General features: G+C 40.2%; 1 protein-coding gene across 2 annotated transcripts in view; it reads left to right on the top strand.

The window, feature by feature from the left end:
• abhd17c (abhydrolase domain containing 17C, depalmitoylase) overlaps positions 1 to 16172 on the top strand; it is a 66808-nt gene that overhangs the window by 22430 nt on the left and 28206 nt on the right. Inside the window, exon 2 of one of the 2 annotated variants that reach the window (XR_013573495.1) lies at positions 2221 to 2300. The exons of the other annotated variant lie outside the window; for it this stretch is intronic. The gene's annotated coding sequence lies outside the window, so the exon portion shown is untranslated. The remainder of the gene's footprint in view (positions 1 to 2220; positions 2301 to 16172) is intronic. 2 annotated transcript variants of the gene reach the window in all.

Here is a 16172-nt window from a genome sequence, read left to right as displayed (position 1 = left end):
ACTTTAACGTACAAAGATTTAATTAAGACTGAAAAGAAAAGGTGCAAAATTTAACATCAAGGAACATATTTCTTATACTGTATGAAATTGTAATAATAATCATAATGGATTTGGGTCCAGTCAAAATGGAGACTTAAAGAACTGAAATTAAATTAAGACTAGACAACACTAGTGGAGATGGAACATTGTTATCAAGATATCACATCTATCAGTAAAACCAGATAAAGTTAACAAATTAACTTGTGTTCCCACCTCTATTTCATACCTGGAGTCTTCCAAGGATTCATCCTTTTTCCCCTTCCTCTTCCTTGTCTACCTGTGGTCTCTTGCAACATCGATAACGATGAGGGCAAAATAGAATGTATGCCAATGACTCAGCTCTATGGCTCTTGACCCCTCAACTGCATGTGTGCCATCGGAATTCTTGCCCATCATCCAGTCTTGGGTGAGTTGTAACTCCCTTTAACTAAGTCTTAGACTGGAATCATCACCTTTAACTCCAAGCACAAGCTCCCTTCATTTGCTGCCTACTCTCTTCCCCCTCCTGGCCACTGCCTCAAGCTGAAGCTGACTTTTGACAATCTTGATGTTCTATTTGACCCTGAGCTGAGTTTCTAATAATAAATCCTGTTCATCGCCAACACCACCTATTTCCAAATTCCTTACCTTTTCCCACTACTTCAATTTATCTTCCACTGAAACCCTTATAAAATCTTACAGTACAGAAGGTTGCCATCTGACACACAAAGCTATCCAATTAGTCCCTCTGCTCTTTCCTCATTGTCTGCAATTTTTTCCTTGTTAAGTATATATCCAGCTATTTTTCTGGATGGTTGAAGCCTGATGGATTGAAATATGTTCCTTGTATGTATTGATCTTGTGGGTCATGTAGAAATGAACACTGTTCTGAATCTAGTACAGTAATTCTTTAGGTAAGATAGGTCCATATAGGCTTCGTGACAGTCACAGGGTCCTTACCTACTGAAAGGGATCCGTTTTCAGCTTTGTAGTATTATTTCATGAGCTATAATAGAGGTTTTATATAGAACTGCAAAACACTTGAGGCCCCTACTTGCAATCTCGGAATTAGATTGATGTTGAAGGGTAATACTTGTTGGGACTGGTCAGAGGGGCTACAGTCTTTTCCAATTCTCTGCTTGCCTATGTACCGATCAAATTTCACATTAACAGCTTTGCATATTTTATTCTGTCGTACTTCTGTCATCCTCAAGGAATAAAGTGAGCAGGATCATTCCACATTTGTTCTTCTATCCATCATTTACCCATGGCAGCATCTCAGCAGCTAACTGAGCTTTTTTCTGTTCAGTGGTATTAAATTTAGCTGGTGATTGAGCAGTCACTATGTATATATGCTGTTGAGCGGTTGAAACACTGAAAAGGCTTGGAAGCTCCTGTACATATACCTGTTTTAAAGTTACATTATAAGTGATAAATGTTTTAAGTTCTTTACAATCTTTTCACTATTGTCTAGCATTAACTTCTGTAGGTGACTGATCCAGATTCTCTTTTCTTGACCAGACATTTTCAGCATCTTAAGCCTGTACTTTTGCTACAAAAGGAAATGGTGTTTTAGCCGTAAACATCTGTTATGTCCAGGCCTGGATTTTAATTGATATTCTATTAATTTTTGGATTATAGTCACTATTAGTTGGCAAATGCAGCAATCCGTATTTGCACAGCAAGGCTCCACAAGTAGCAAATGAGATGACTGGCCAGATTGCCTGTTTTGGTAGTGTTCCTTAAGGGAGGATTGTTGACGCAGACGCCAAAAGAATTCTTTGCTCTCCTTCAAATATAGCCTTGAGACCTTTCACATTCAGCAGAGCAGGTAGATGGAGCCTTGGTTTACCATCTCCTCCGAAATACAGCAGCTTCAACAATATAACGTTCCTTCTGTTCTGCACTGAAGTGTCAGTCTAAATTATGTGAAGTCCATGATGAGCCTTGCTCCTCAGCTGCTTACATATTGGTAAGAGAATTATCACTGAGCCAATTGATGCAGCTTGATTTGATTTCTATTTGATTAACTTTACCACTTTTTTCCACTGTTTTCAACCTTGCTTGATGTTGTATACTGGAGGTCTTGTCCCTTCATCTTCAGTGAAGAAACAAAATCAAGCCATCAAAGTGGGCTTTTATTTGGTAGTTATGAATTGTTAATAGTTTTGGTTGTTGATTTACCATCTGAATCTCTTCTAGCATTGACACCTAGGTGCTCAACTAGGCTTCACCAGTTGAATTAAGGACGTCTCAGTGTAGCTTCGCAGTCTTTCAGCAGGGTAAGTTCACAACTAAATATAGTTATCAAGTAGTGTATTGTAAGAATCTGCAAATCTGTTGCAGCTTCCCTACACTAAACACACTAGCCTAGTTTACCGCAAAAGATAAAAAATATTGGCATGAATGGACTGAAAGAGAGCTGGTGAGTTTCCTCAGGCCATATATTCCTGTCCTGACATAGGGCAGGCCCTGCTCATGTTGGGCAGGAATGATTCTAGGATTCCCACCCCCATTCCCATTTTGAAGTGCGCGAGATAAGAGGTGGGTTGTCAGCCCGCATGCTGCTGCCTTGACCTTGCCAGCTCCAATGTGAAGGTGGGTGTTTTAGACTCTATGCAGTTTTGATTGTGGTGGGCTGACTTTTGAAGACAGCGTAGTTCACACCAGCTCAGAGGTGTCATGAACCATGGGGAAACCATGTTCTGTAGTCGGGGAAACTTTTGACAGGTAAGTTCAAAATGTGTTGTCAACATCGTATAATGAAATGCTGTAAGATAAGTTTTACATGTGTTCTTAATACAGTAATGATCTTAAATGGGAAGTGGCCATTAAATTGACCAGCATTTTGGAAGTCCAAAAGTCTTCCGATGCATTAGAGTACATTATCCACTGGATAAAGTGCTTGTTTGCATTGAACAATATTGAAATTCAGACTTGACACTGTCAATTGTTCCCTGTGCTTTAACCTTTTCATTTAATTTCAGATCAGCCATCTGTTTCACTGCTTCAAGGCTTTGACAGATCGCTGAACTTCTGGCTATCTTCAAAGGATTTAATGTATTCATCTCTGGAGGCCTTGTTGACACAGCCGTGATGGAATCTCATTAATGCTTGGCTGAGCTCCAAACCCACTAATTGATTCAGATTAGTAGAGGTTGTTGATATAGCTGTTAAGAGGTCAATGAGTTTGGTTATTTTGACAGTTTTATGACCTCTTAAATTTTTTAGTGTTTTTGAATGACTGTTTATCTTGACAGTTTTGAGGTTCTAACAGGATTATGGTTTTTTCCAAGTGTATTTTGAATTACTGTTTATTTTGACAGTTCGATAAGCCTCTCACAAACTTCCCAATGTTATTATAGGGCTTGTGAGCTATGTACATATTGGATACTGGTTGAGGGGGGTATGGAGGGGTTATGGGAGGTATGGATGCATGCATGGAGAGAATGAGGGGGATATGGGCAGCAGCAGGGTTAGGGTTAGGGAGCCTCACATTCATCTACCAAACTGGGCTGATGTTCCAGTGAACGGTGACAGGCCTTTAAACTTGCATCTGCCCACCACCATTCCTACCTCGGGCCTGCTTCAGAAAGCAGCAGTGTCTACTCCAGCCACCCCTCACCATGAAGGTAGTGTGGGCGGGCACTGTTGAGCAAGAGGTGAGATTGTGATGTTAGGATGTGACCTGACTCCCGATTCCGTCCAAAATGAAAATCAAGCCCCTCAAACCTAAGTCAGATTTATTTCAATGATCAGGCTCGCATTAGTTAAACCACCCACTTTATAAACAAACTTCTTGGTCTGGAACAGGAATTCTGGGCTGGAATCAGTAAGTTTTTGTTTTAATTGAATGTAAAAATTACATGGATCAGTTGAAATTACATGTCGTTCTTTGATATTTATCTGTGTGTGATAAAGGTGTAACACCATATATCCAGTTATATATACCAGGCCATTGTTGCTTCCTGATTGGATGGGGTAGGTGTATTTGCTTCAGGTTTTAAAATACTATTGGAACAAATAACGTAGTGGAATATTGGAAATGTTTCACTATTGAACAGCATTGACTGGTGTGAAGTTGCTGTATCTGTGTGTGGTAGATACAAACTCAACTCACCACCGACAATTTATTCTTGCCTGTTCCAGTCTAAATGCACCTTATTAATGTGACAATAGTTCATTACTGCCAGTTAATCTCTTACATTGAAAATTAACCATAATAGTGTGTGAGGTCTTCTTCCTTCAGGTTTAAATGAGTGGAGATTTTAAGAACGTATAAATTTTTTAACTCTTCCTTTTGATTTTGTTTCTTTCCCTCTTACTCCAATCTTTCTTTTCCGTGTTTTCTGTTTTGGTACCTGGCTTGACATTCAATTCATGCTCTCTAATGTATAGTTCTCAATTCTTGTACTATTGATTTCACAATCTTTTAATCTAATTGGTGAAGGATGCACAGTTGCTTGCCCTGTTCATTCAGGTTCCAGATGCCCTGTTTCCCTCATTGTCCCATTATTAACTCTAACTTTAAGCAACCTGCCAGGTAGAGAAAGTAAATACCTAAATGCGCAAGGGCAAGTCTAACTAAAGGCAGATGGTGTTAGATGCCCTGGTACAGGAAAATCCAACTCATTACTTCAGAGCATTTAATCCCTTGCCTCTACCAGGGAGTTTACAGGTGTCAGGGGCATCATGAAGTAGTAGGGGAATGCTATGTATAGGCACTTAAAACACTTAAGATGTTGAATGGAAGATGCCTGGGAAGTCAGTATGAGCTAGATACTTCACATACTTGCTGTAAGTTTAAGTAATGTAAGGAGATGCTCATGCCCATGCTCAGAAAACTGGTAGATTATCTGTAGAGCAATAAATTTTGCAAAATCTGTTGGAATTTGGTGGATGTGCTAAGAAAGGTAGATGAGGCAGTTGGGGATTCCTGCGATGAAAGACGTACCAGTAGCTGTTGCTGTGAGTGAGTGGAGGGCTGCATAGGTTGGTGCAAAGAATGGAAGTTGGGGAAGTTCGGGTTCTGGCAGCCAAGTGCAAGTGGTTGCAAGAATGTACATGAACAAGCATTTATGAGACATTATTCAGGTCCAAATGTAGTCCCTTGAGTAGAAAAGGCACATGAACACGAGGAATAGGAGCAGGAGTGGACCGTATGGCCCATCGAGCCTACTCCATCATTCAACATGATCATGGCTGATCTTGGGCTTCAACTCCATTTTCCCGCCCGCTCCCCATATCCCTTAATTCCCTGAGAGAGAAAATATCTGTTTATCCCAGCCTGGTATGTATTCAGTGCTGGTGCACCCACAACTCTCTGGGATAGAGAATTCCAAAGATTCATGACCCTTTAATTGAAGTAATTCCTCCTCATCTTAGTCCTAAATGATTGGCCCCTTATCCTGAGACTGTGCCCCCGTGTTTTAGTCTCCCTGACCAATGGAAACAATCTCTCAGCATGTATCCTTTTCAAGCTCCAGAATTTTGTAAGTTTCAATGAGATCATGTCTCATTCTTCTAAACTCCAGAGCATATAAGCCAATTTAGTTAGCCTCTCATCACAAGATAACTCCCTCATCCCAGGGACGATTTAGTGAACCTTTGCTCTGCCGCCTCCAATGCAAGTACATCCTTTCTTAAATATGGAGACCAAAACCGCGCACACTGTTCCAGATGTGCGCTTACCCAAACCCTGTAGAATTGCAGGAACACTTCTTTATTCTTGTACTCCGGTCCCTTTGCAATAAAAGGCCAACATGCCATTTGCCTTCCTAATTCCTTGCTGCACCTGTATACTAACTTTCTGTGTTCCTTGTACAAGCACACCTAAGCCTTTTTGGACATCAACACTTACAAGTTTCACACCTTTTAAAAATATTCTGCTTTTCTATTCTTATGACAGAAGTGAATAACTTCACACTTCCCTACATTATATTCTATCTGCTGTCTTGTTGCTCACTCAGTTAACCTGCCTATATCTCTTTGCAGCCTCTCTCTGTCCTCTGCAATGCTTACCAACTAGCATGGTATCATCAGAAAACTTTGATACATTACTCTGTGTTTCCATCCAAGTCATTAATATAGATTGTAAATAGCTGAGGCCCCAGCACTGATCCTTGCAGCAGTCCACTATTTACTGCGTGCCAGTTTGAAAATCCCCATTTATGCCTACTCTCTGCTTTCTGTCAGTTAACTAATCCTCTATCCATGCTAAAATATTGCCCCCAACTCCATGAGCCTATTAACATATTTTGTGTGGCATCTTATCGAATGCCTTTTGGAAATCCAGGTATACTACATCTACTGGTTCCCTTTTACCTATCCTACCAGTTACATCCTCAAAAAACTCTAATAAATTTGCCAAACAGTATTTCCTTTTAGTAAAAGCATGTTGACTTGTTCTAATCATACTATGCTTTTCTAAGTGCATTATTAAGACATCCTTAATAATAAATTCTAGCATTGACGGTAGGCTAACTGGCCTATAGTTCACAGTTTTCTCTCTCCCTCTCTTTAAAAGTGGTGTAACATTTTCCAACTTCCAATCTAATGGGACCATTCCCAGATCCAAGGAACTTTAGAAAATCATAGCCAGCACATCCACTATCTCTTTTGGAACCCTAGGGTGTAGGCCATCAGGACCCGGGGATTTGTTGAATTTTAGTCTTTTAAGTTTTGCCAATACATTTTCTCTGCTGATGTTAATTTCCTTTATTTCCTCTCACTTTTTAGCCCCTAGGTTACTGTCTATTTCTGGTATGAAACTTGTGCCTTCTACTGTGAAGACAGATACAAAATATTTATTCATTGCCTCTGCCACCTTGTCATTCCCCATGATAATTTCTCCTGTCTCTGCTTCTAAGGGGACAACATTTACTTTAGCTACTCTTTTATATAAGCTCTTACAATCTGTTTTTATATTTCTGGCTAATTTATTCTCATTCTATTATTTTCCTTTATCAACTTTTTGGCGGCCCTCTGCTGGTTTCTAAAACATTCCCAATCCTCAGACTTGCTACTGTATTTTTGCAACATTGTAAGTCTCTTCTTTTAACATAATACTATCCTTGACTTCCTGAGTGAGCCATGGATAGGCCGTTCTCACTGAGGTTTTGTTTTTCAATGGAATGTTTTTTTGTTGAATTGTTTTTTTAAATGTTTCCCAATGTTCATTTACCTCCATATGTTTTAGTCTATTTACCCAATTTACCTTAGCCAATTCTTTTCTCATACCTATGTAATTGGCTTTGTTTTTTTAAGATTCTCGTTTGTGATTGGAGTATGCCACTTTCAAACTTAACGTGGAATTCAATGGTATTATGATCACTATTTCCCAGTGAACCTTTTACTACCACATTGCTAATTAACCCTGCTACATTACATAATGCTAGATCTAAAATAGCTTTATCCTTAGTCAGTTCCACAATATATTGCTCCAAGAAACTGTCACAAAAACATTTTACAGACTCATCTTCTAGACCACTCTTACCAATTTGATTGCCCCAGTCTATATGAAGATTAAAGTCCCCCACAATTATTACATTTCCTTGTTACAGGCTCCAATAATTTCTTGTTTAATGCTCTGCCAATGGGAAACTACTGCTGGGGAGCCTATAAACTACTCTCACCAATGTTTCCGACACTTGCTATTCCTAATTTCCACCCATACTGATTCTACTTCATGATTTTCTGAGGCCAGATGCTTTCTAACTAATGTCCTTATGTGATCCTTTACTATCAGGGCCACACCTCCCCCTCTGCCATTCTGTCTGCCTTTCCAAAATATTGTGTACCCTGGAATATTTATTTCCCCATCCTTGATCATCTTTTAACCATGTCTCTAATGGCGATTAAATCTAAATCATTTATCTCTATGCCACTAGTTCATGCATCTTATTGCAAATGCTTTGTGCATTCAGATAAAGAACCTTTACTTTCAATGTTTTTTTTACTTCTGTTACATGCAATGATCTTATTGCTGATGTACAATTTTGGTTAAACTCTCTGTCCCAACTCTGTTTGTCTTTATCCACATTGCTATACTGTTCTGATGCCTTGACTTTTCTCTTTGGATTCCTAAATTTCCTTCACCTGATCTCTTCCCCCCCCCGCTGCTCTCACTTGAAAGCCTTGTCCACAGCCCTAGTTACACGATTGGCCAGAACACTGGTCCCAGCCTGGTTCAAGTGGAGCCCATCCCAACGGAATAGCTCACTCTTCCCTGAGTATTGATGCCAGTGCCCCATGAATTGAAACCCCTTCTCACACCACTGTTTGAGCCACACATTTAATTCTCTAATCTGCTTTACTCTATGCCAATTGGTGCAAGGCTCGGGTAACAATCCAGAGATAATTACCTTTGATGTTCTGCATTTTAATTTGGTCCCTAACTCAAATTCTCATATGTAGAACTAGGAATGATGTTCTGCTATGTCGTTGGTTCCCACATGGACCACAACAACTGGATCCTCCCCATCCCACTCCAAGTTCCTCTGCAGCAGCAAGGAAATGGCCTTAACCCTGGCACCAGACAGGCAGCACAACTTTTTGAGCTCCCAGTCATGACTGCAGAGAACAGTATTTATTCCTCTATCACTACCACATTCCTCTCCACTCCACCCACTTAAATGGCATCCTCCACCATGGTCACTCCGTTCATCCACCTTGCAGTCCTTCTCATCTTCACAGTTAGCAAGCACCTTGTACCTGTTGGACAAAGTCAGGGGCTGAGGCACTACATGCAGGTTCCCCATACCTGCCTGACTCGCAGTGACAACCTCATGTCCCTGACCACTGACCAACTCTAAAATTTTGCATAGCCTAAGAGGTGTGATTGCCTCCTGGAACAAAGGGTCCAGGTAACTCCCCGTCCCTGATGCCCCGCAATGTCCGCAACTCTGAGCTGAAGTTGCTTAAGCTGCAGACACTGTAGATATAGTTGTCTGGGATTGCAGTGCATTCCAGATTCCCACATGTTGCAGTCGCAGCACACCTCCAGCCCTGCCATTTCTGGCCAACCTTATTTGTTTAATTTGTCAACTAGTTAGTAATTTGCACAGATGAAGTAATAGAAATAGAATGCTGGAAAAACTCAACAGGTCTGGCAGCATCCGTGGAGAGAGGAACAGGGTTAATGTTTCGAGTACGTATGACTTGAAAAGCTCTGAAGAACAGTCATATGCACTCGGAGCGTTAAATCTGATTCTCTCTCCACAGATGCTGCCAGACCTGCTGAGTTTTTCCAGCACTTTTTGTTTGTTTTTATTCCAGATTTCCAGCATCTGCAGTATTTTACTTTTATTGAAATAATAGAAAGTTGCACTCGCCTAGCTTGGAGACAAAGGAAGAAAACTCACCAGTCGCTGGAGGCAGAACATACCACCCGAACCGAATTCCCAACTATGCACCCTGTCTGTGTCTCACTCCAACGTAGTCTATTCTCCACGCATCCCGCACTCAGTATATGGCATTCTGGGGTTTGGAGTACAGAACTTCCTATGTATTCATGGGCCTATCTGAGGATTGGAGTTGCCAGTGCCTGAATTGTGGTCAAAGCTATAATCTTAAGTTCTATTTCGTAATAAGAGTCCCGGGCCTAGCTAATGGTTTTCTTTGGCTTAGTTGATAGTCGGAGGTCCAGGTCTGCTGCTTCAACAGTGGGGAACAAAAAATTGTTGTCTATGTTGTTACAGGATAACTGGAAGTTGCTACAGAGTGAAGTGAGGCTGTATTGTCATAGAGGCAATGATGGTAGGAGCTATAGCCAGCATAGGGTGGTTGGTTCATGGAAAATATTGTTGTTTGGTTGGCTAGAATATTTCTCTCAGTAAATTACTTAACTGATCACCTTCTAGTGACCGAGCTTGCTCCTACACAGTCGTATCCTGAAAATTTGATCAAGTTAAGAACGTCTGTTTTTGATTTTATGCAACTCAGAACACTTGGAGTGGAGCCTGCCTTTTCACCTTGTACAAAATGGTGGCCAAAATGACAGTCTTGCATGAACTAAGTAGTGTTGTTCTCCAAGAATTAGCTGATAAGATTCTCTTTGGCGGGGAAGAATTTTTAAAATCCTAATGCTGCATTTTGACAGACAGATCTGTAATTTTCAGTTGTCGTTTTTGACAACACTAGTGGAAAATACTGAAAGGAAATATAATTACTGTGGGCCATTATCCCATTGTCTGCCAATCTGGAGCGTGTTAACATTTGGCTGCTTGACTGCTTCAGCGGCAGCTTTCACTTCAGAAGTAAAAACATCCTTGTAACTACTGCTCCTTGATGTATAATTCATGTTTAATACATACTGTAGATACTCGTGTAAAAGTGGAGTTTATGTAAAAGTCATCCTTGTGGCTTTTGGCCTAAATAAACATGATTTTTCATCTACATTGTTTTAAAGTTGACCCTAATTTTTCAGAGATCAAACCATGTTGTGATTATTAATTACTTACTGATAATCACTATGGTTCATTAATTTGAAGGCACGCACAGGAACCTTTAGATTTTCCCTCCGCCAGTTCTAGCCGCAATCTCTTGGCCAATTGACAAGACATATGTGTACCACATGATCTACCATGATGCCTTCAAGAAAGAATAACAAGTAGACAGCTAAATTTAAACTGGAGAAAAAAAATGACAGAATGGGTTAACAAGCATCAGCAAAATGGTCATATTATCACTCTCAGAACCGATGGACTCTACTCCCTCAGAAAAGCAAAGGAAGATGGTATTTCAGAGTTCAAGGCCAGTATCAGATGATGCACAAGATTCACAGAAAAGCACAATTTAGTACTCCATCAGAAAACAAAATGTTTCACAACATCCGCCACCAGAACTCAAAGATAAAAATCATCAAATTCTACCATTTTCTCACCTCACATCGAAAGAAGAATGCTGTGGTTTGGCTTGCACTGGAAAATATGGATGAAATACTGATGAACTTCAGCATGCCAGCAAACAAAACCATCACCAAGGTCAGTGGAGGAAAGAACCATCCTTATAAAGACGCCTGGCCACGAGATGACGTGATTGACAGTGGTTTCATCTTGTCCGGTGTATGACACAAAATTAAAGCCGATAGTGATATTCAATCAGAAAACTCTCCCCAAAGAGAAATTTCAGAAAGGCGATGTCACCCATGTTCCATCCATGAGAAAGGCTGGATGTTGGAAGGCGGTTGCAAGAAATGGATCAAAGTGTGGAATTTGAGACCAGGATGATTACACAAAGACAAAAGTTTGTTTATCTGGGACATGTTCAAATATTATCGTGTCCACATAGTCCACGATGTCAGATCAGCCACCACTAATGTGGAAGATATTCCCAGCAGTCTTGTTGTTCGGTCCTTGGATATGTGTATAAATAAACCTCTCAGGAACAGTATCTGAAGGATGTGGAACAATTGAATGTTGAAAAATGAAAAAGCATTCACCAAAGGTGGAAATATGTGAGCATCCTCACTAGTAACATTGTGCCAATGGGCCATAGACACGTGGAATAAACTTGATCCCACTATTGTCAAAAAAAATAATTTATAAAATGAGGAGTATCAGATGCGCTTGACAGTACAGAGGACAATTGCTTGTGGAATGTTACCTCAAAAACATTACCCATGCAAAAGCTGACTACCTGACTTTTGGCCTAAAAAATTGGTCTCAAAAATTCTACTTTTACACAAGAATATGTGATATATTATGGCAAGTCGCATGATTAGCCAGTATAGGTATGGAAGGTCTTTTGGAGCTTGAAGGGGTATTTTCCTTTGTCCTACTGAAAATTGTCAGTCAAGAGTTTTCCAAAATAAACTGACTGAATCATGGATTTTATTAAACTGTCTAGCATCTGGCCATTTTGTATGTAGTGTGATTATACTGCATAGTATCTTGCCTTGTTTTTTTGCTTCCTTTGACACTGGCTCACTAATAGCATGTGGCTCAATAACTGCTCCTTGCTCCAAACCTTGGAAGCTCCAATAGAGAGAGTGGCCCTTGTTGGACAGACACCAGTTCAGTAATAGGAAGCTTGCCATTGTCCTATACTTGAGGAACTGCGCAATATTGGGTAGCTGAATTCAAGCAGTACCTTTGTGCATACTGAGAAACATAGATTCACTGGATTTAAATACACTGGGTGTGATCCTACGGGAGTATATGTATCGGGCAAACATATTCTACAGGCTTAGATTTCTCAGTAGCTTTGTGCCGAGACTCTTAAACATGGTGATGATTTTCTGTAGGTTTAGGCACTTGATGAACTTGTGGTATTAGTGTGATATTTTGCATTCTCTCTATTAGCAGATAATGTACCGACAAGGGTCAACATATTTTTTTTTTTTGAGAGCCCTTTTTGGCTTTCTTGGGGGCCACTTTTTGATTTTCAGGAACTTTTTTATTCTTACCATCTCCTTTATTAGGTGCTGCAGGCACTTAGTAAAATTACTTTCTGTATTTGTGTTGGCATATGGGGTATTTTGACTTGCACAGAAGCAAAACTAAAGGAATTCGTCAATATCCTCAATTAAACTTAAAGCCACAACACACAAGGAAAATGTTAATTTCCAAGTCACCACAGTATTTAAATTGGCACAAGAAAACAACACGCATAAGCTAAGCAACAAAAGTCTTTTTGCAAAATAACTACACACACTTCTACACAAAAAGCTACCACCCTAAACACACCTTCTGTGGAGTGTGAGGTCACAGCTTATGCGTTTTCATCACATATGCACAAAGCTGGAGGACTTTAACCAGTCACTTACCAGGCTTTTTACTGCATTCAATCATGGAGATTTGCATTCATTTTATGATGCTCTTTTAGTTTGTAATGTATCATTACTGGGAGAGTTAGTTTGAATCACAAACCTGAATTTGCATTACCTCAAACCCTGCTTCAGATGTTGGGATAGATTTAGAGCACGAAAAGCAGCTGTTTTCATATGGATGTCTGATTTGATTGGCATCAAACTCCAGTTTCTTTCAAGTGAGAGAGCGCAGCTGTTCTGTGTTCAATGATTTGCTGAAACATTAATCCTTTGGTATCGTCTGATTTAATATGGTGTCTAAAGGGAAGAATGGTTGATGAGAAAGGCTGACTACTGCAGCATACAATAGGAGATAAGTTTTCTCTGCACCTTCCCAAACGGCTGCAGTTTCATTCTTGAAATCTGGGACATTATCAATTATAACATGTTAGATTGGAATTTTCCCCATCCCTGTTTTGCCTGATTATAGGTTGGAGCTATTGTAAAACGTCTGTAACTAGAAAGTTTAGCATTTTTATGGAGTGGTGAAGGCATAGTGGACAGCATTGTTAAATTCTTCTCAATAATTTTGTGATGGTGGGCATATTCCTGACAGTAAAATGCTGCTCATCATTTACCTGTTTGGTTTTGTCATACAGGTGTAAGTTTAATTATTCTTTAGATTTCCTTAATTCCCTCTGTGCATTAACAAATTTATTTAAAATTGAATTGCTGATAGAGGATGAACAAACGTGCACAGTATTTGTACATTATTACTGCACAATATAATTTCAAGGCCTTAAAGTAAGGAATTTAAGGAGATGGCAGTGTACTGGTTATGTCTCTGGAAGAATAATCCAGAGGCCCAGGCTAAAGCTCTGGGGACAGAGGTTCAAACCCCCACCATAGCAGCTGGTGGAATTTAAATTCTATTAATAAAATCTGGAATATAAAGCTAGTCTCAGTAATAGTGACCATGAAACTATCATCGATTGTTGTAAAAACCCATCTGGTTCACTATTGTCCTTTAGGGAAGGAAATCTGCCATCCCTACCTACACGTGACTCCAGACCCACAGCAATGTGGTTGACTCTTAACTGCCCTCTGAAAAGGCCTAGCAAGCCAGTCAGTTAAAGGGCAATTAGGGATGGGCAACAAATGCTGGCCTTGCCAGCGATGCTCACCCCTCATGAAAGAGTAAAAAGAATTAACTTTGCTGGCTGAATATCATCTTTCTGATTTTGTACAATAGTGAAACAGCTGCACTGAAAGTAACATGCTGTTTGACGAGATTGATGAAACGAATATATCTTGAGCAATTCCTTGTTGGTATGTCTGTTTCTATATATCGAATTTCTGAGGATCTTTTGATGAAACTGCGAGGCATCCCATACATGAAAAAGTTCTGTATCAGCCTTAGGTGGCATGATCGATTCAGACCATTCCTCCCCTGCACTCCACTATGTTAGAACCAAGTTTAAAGAAGTAATCGTGAGTTCTGACTTAATCTCAGCATGACTTGATCTTAAAAGGGGCATTTTTATGATATTGCCGCTTTCTCTGACTTAGGTTATTAAAATTCAGATTGTTCTTACTGGGGAAAGAACTGATTCAGTTCTTTTGAATCTATCATTAGATGCACAGCATAACTTGAATTTAAAGTTCCATTCTCATCCTGGTATTTAAACCCTTTTGTGACCACACCTCTCCTGATCTCTGTAACCTCTGCGTGCTGTACAACTCACTGAGAAAAAAACAAAAAACTACTGCGGATGCTGGAAATCCAAAACAAAACCAGAATTACCTGGAAAAACTCAGCAGGTCTGGCAGCATCGGTGGAGAAGAAAAGAGTCGACGTTTCGAGTCCACATGACCCTTCAACAGAACTCATTGAGAACTCTGTTCCTCTAAATTGAACCTCTTATGCATCTCCCTTCCTTCCTCTGCACCATTGGTGGCAGTGTTTTCAGTTCTCTGGGTGCAAAGCTCCGGAATTCCCTCTCCACTTGCCTCTGCCTTTAAGACGTTCCTTAAAACCTGCCTCTTTGATCAAGCTTTTAGTCACATGTCCTAATATCACTTCCTTTGGCTTGATGTCAATTCTTGTCTAGTTTGCTTCTTGGGAAGCTCTACATTGTAGGTGCTATATAAATGTAAGTTGTTGAAAAATAAACTGATAGAGTTCGTTCCAGTCCCCTCTACTGATGAAATTGCAGGACTCCCATCCCTATGCTATCAAATCCTGTTTGGCTTTACGTTTTTCAAGAGGGGAATAACCATTTAGATATTAGCTACAAAATTCCAAACGTTGAAAATCCTTCAAAATCTATACTCAAGTAGAACAATTACATCACCTGTGACTTTCACTGTATATTGTGTCAGAGCTAGATGCCTTTTCCGACCTTTCTGTAAAATTGGCTGCACTGCCCTAGCAAAAATTAAACCTGATGAAAGTTCCTCTTTTAAGTGAAGGCCTAGCATCTTCAAGATTGGATACATTTGAAGTAGGGGTAAAAGAACCCTGGACACCAAATATAGGTGATGGTAAGAAAATGAGATCACTTTTACAGTGTCAGGACAATCACTTTGCTATCAAATTATAATGAACTACTGTGACTTAATATTATCATTTCTCATCCAGTGCCATTAGATTTGAATATAGGGTTGGATTTTAAGGCCATCTGCTGACATATTTGAAGGTTGAGGGCTCGTGAAACAAAGCACGTGGCCTTCCCACCACCTTCCCACCCATTCCCGACCTCTGCCCTATTTTACGTTGGGCTGGGTAGGCATCAGGCTCCAGTCCCTCCTCTTCTTCAGGACTGCCTATGGCCCCAACATTGGCAACTGCTTGAACCTGGGGCTAGAGAGCTGCCGGCCATTCAGATTGGCTCTAAGGCAAGACTTCCAGATGGGGCCACAAATCTCATCCTGTAACTATTAAGGCTATTCCCATCATAAAATGACTGCAGGACAGCCAGTGTTTGGGTGAGTAGGCTCACGACTGACTTTTCAGTGGTGGTTGGGAGGGGTGGTGAGGAATGGGGTATATGGCGCCCTGTAGAATCCAACCCATGGAGTTGTAAATGTATAAATTAAACTTCTATACTACTCTCCCACAAAGGTGCTTTCTAAGTCTTGACACTATAGCTGTGTAGTGGCTGTAGGAATCATGAACCATGCATATTTTGGCAGTTTAAATTGTATTGACTTAAAAATAAATTTTTCTGTTGTCTGAAAATTGGGCTTTTAGCTGAACAGACAGTGGGAACTGGGGTCTTGAGTAGCTCTGACTGGGAGAGAGTAGTAAGGCATGTGAGAAAGAAAGATGTGGGGAGAGGGGAAAGACTTGCACAAAAGGGAGATGAACTTGAACATGAAAAGAGAAAACAGGTGTGACAAGGAT

This window comes from Cetorhinus maximus, chromosome 26 (assembly GCF_964194155.1).
Source record: "Cetorhinus maximus chromosome 26, sCetMax3.hap1.1, whole genome shotgun sequence".
Classification (NCBI taxonomy): Eukaryota; Metazoa; Chordata; class Chondrichthyes; order Lamniformes; family Cetorhinidae; genus Cetorhinus; species Cetorhinus maximus.
The sequence above is the reverse complement of the archived record's forward strand: the minus strand, read 5'-3'. Positions and strand labels throughout refer to the sequence as shown.